This window comes from Arachis duranensis, chromosome 5, assembly GCF_000817695.3.
Source record: "Arachis duranensis cultivar V14167 chromosome 5, aradu.V14167.gnm2.J7QH, whole genome shotgun sequence".
Lineage (NCBI taxonomy): Eukaryota > Viridiplantae > Streptophyta > Magnoliopsida > Fabales > Fabaceae > Arachis > Arachis duranensis.
In genome coordinates this window covers 77,959,002-77,962,354 of record NC_029776.3, presented here as the reverse complement: position 1 = coordinate 77,962,354, position 3,353 = coordinate 77,959,002, and positions in this window count along the sequence as shown.

Here is a 3,353-nt window from a genome sequence, read left to right as displayed (position 1 = left end):
AAAGCTACAAGTACCGCTCATCTAATTAGAACTAATATTCATTGATATTTTGAGATTCATAGTATATTCTCTTCTTTTTATCCTATTTGATTTTTAGTTGCTTGGGGACAAGCAACAATTTAAGTTTGGTGTTGTGATGAGCGGATAATTTATACGCTTCTTGGCACTGTTTTTAGGTAGTTTTTAGTAGGATCTAGCTACTTTTAGGGATGTTTTCATTATTTTTTATGCTAAATTCACATTTCTGGACTTTACTATGAGTTTGTGTGTTTTTCTTTGATTTTTGGCTGAAATGAGGGACCTGAGCAAAACTCTGATAGAAGGCTGACAAAGGACTGCTGATGCTATTGGATTCTGACCTCCCTGCACTCAAAATGGATTTTCTGGAGCTACAGAACATCATATGGCGCGCTCTCAACGGCGTTGGAAAGTAGACATCAAGAGCTTTCCGGCAATATATAATAGTCCATACTTCATTCGAGATTAGATGACGTAAACTGGCGCTCAACGCCAGTTTCATGCTGCATTTTGGAGTCAAACGCCAGAAACACGTCACGAACCATAGTTGAATGCCAAAAACACGTTACAACTTGGTGTTCAACTCCAAAAGAAGCCTCTGCACGTGTAAAGCTCAAGCTCAGCCCAAACACACACCAAGTAGGCCCCGGAAGTGAATTTCTGCATCAATTACTTACTTCTGTAAACCCTAGTAGCTAGTCTAGTATAAATAGGACATTTTACTATTGTACTAGGTGTCTTTGACCACTCGGCCTTTGACCATTCGGTCTTTTGACCACATCTTTGGTCCTTTTCCATTATTTTTGAATTCACATCATATTATGGGGGCTGGCCATTCGGCCATGCCTGGACCTTCATCACTTATGTATTTTCAACGGTGGAGTTTCTACACACCATAGATTAAGGGTGTAGAGCTCTGCTGTACCTCGAGTTTTAATGCAATTACTACTATTTTCTATTCAATTCAGTTTATTCCTGTTCTAAGATATTTGTTGCACTTTAACATGATGAATGTGATGATCCGTGACACTCATCATCATTCTCACCTATGAATGTGTGACTGACAACCACTTCTGTTCTACCTTAGCCCGAGCGCATATCTCTTGGATTCTTTAATCAGAATCTTCGTGGTATAAGCTAGAATTGATGGTGGCATTTATGAGAATCTGGAAAGTCTAAACCTTGTCTGTGGTATTCCGAGCAGGATTCAGGAATTGAACGACTGTGACGAGCTTCAAACGCAAAAGAATCAATGGATTCTATTCCGACATGATCGAGAACCGACAGATGATTAGCCGTGCCGTGACAGAGCATTTGGACCTTTTTCACTGAGAGGATGGTATGTAGCCATTGACAACGGTGATGCTCTACATATAGCTTGCCATGGAAAGGAGTAAGAAGGATTGGATGAAGGCAGTAGAAAAGCGGAGATTTAGAAGGAGCACAGCATCTTCATACGCCTATCTGAAATTCTCACTGATGATCTACATAAGTATCTTTATCTTTATTTTCTATTTATTTATTATTATTATTATTATTCAAAAACTCCATAACCATTTATTATCCGCCTAACTGAGATTTACAAGATGACCATAGCTTGCTTTATACCAACAATCTCCGTGGGATCGACCCTTACTCACTTAAGGTTTATTACTTAGATGACCCAGTGCACTTGCTGGTTAGTTATGCGAAGTTGTGAAGTTATGTTTGGACCATGGTATCATGAACCAAGTTTTTGGCGCCATTACCAGGGAGAGAACGAACATGAATGCCATTATCAGAAATCACAATTTTGCCTATTGGTGGACGAAATTGTGATTGCCCTCTTTGTATTTGCATGAGATTTATTTAATGGCTCTTTGGCATATGTGATCACAACTACGTTCAACTAAACCAGCAAGTGTACTGGGTCATCCAAGTAATACCTTACGTAAGTAAGGGTCGATCCCACAAAGATTGTTCGTATGAAGCAAGCTATGGTCACCTTGTAAATCTCAGTTAGGCAGATTAAATTGGTTTATGGTGAGTTTGAAAATTAGTAAATAAAGAGAAAATAAAAAGGGATAGAAATACTTATGTAAAGCAATAGTGGGAATTTCAGATAAGTGTGTGAAGATGTTGTGCTCCTCTCGTATCTCTATTTTCTTATTACATTCATCCGATCCTTCCTACTCCTTTCCATGGCAAGCTGTATGTAGGGCATCACCGTTGTCAATGGCTACATCCCATCCTCTTAGTGAAAACGTTCCTATGCTCTGTAACAGCACGGCTAATCATCTGTCGGTTCTCAATCAGGTTGAAATAGAATCCATTGATTCTTTTGCGCTTGTCATCACGCCCAGCCTTCAGGAGTTTGAAGCTCGTCACAGTCATTCAATCACAGAATCCTACTCGAAATACCATAGACAAGGTTTAGACTTTCCGGATCCTCATGAATGCCGCCATCTATCTAGCTTATACCACGAAGATTCTGTTGGGGAATCTAAGAGATATGCGCCCCGCCTAGAGTAGAACGGAAGTGGTTGTCAGTCACGCGCGTTCATAGGTGAGAATGATGATGAGTGTCACGGATCATCACATTCATCAAAGTTAAGTATAACGTATATCTTAGAATAAGGATAGAAGAGAATTCAATAGAAAGTAATAATAATTGTATTGAAACTTGAGGTACAGCAGAGCTCCACACCCTTAATCTATGGTGTGCAGAAACTCCACTGTTGAAAATACATAAGTAAAAGGTTCAGGCATGGCCGAATGGCCAGCCCCCAAAACGTGATCAATAGTCTCCTAAGATGAAGAATAAACAAAACTGAGACCAAAGATGTCTAATACAATAGTAACTTATCCTATTTATACTAGACTAGCTACTAGGGTTTACATGAGTAAGTATTTGATGCATAAATCCACTTTCGGAGCCCACTTGGTGTATGCTTAGGCTGAGCTTGATCTATCCACGAGCTGAGGCTTTTCTTGGAGTTGAACTCCAAGTTATAATGTGTTTTGGGCGTTCAACTCCGGATCATGACGTGTTTCTGGTGTTTAACTCCAGACAGCAGCGGATCATGACGTGTTTTTGGCGTTTAACTCCAGACAGCAGCATGTACTTGGCGTTCAACGCCAAGTTACGTCATCAATTTTCAAATAAAGTATGGACTATTATATATTGCTGGAAAGCTCTAGATGTCTACTTTCCAACGCCATTGAGAGCACACCAATTAGAGTTCTGTAGCTCCAGAAAATCCATTTCGAGTGCAGGGAGGTCAGATTCCAACAGCATCAGCAGTCCTTTTGTCAGCCTTTTTCAGAGTTTTGCTCAAGTCCCTCAATTTCAGCCA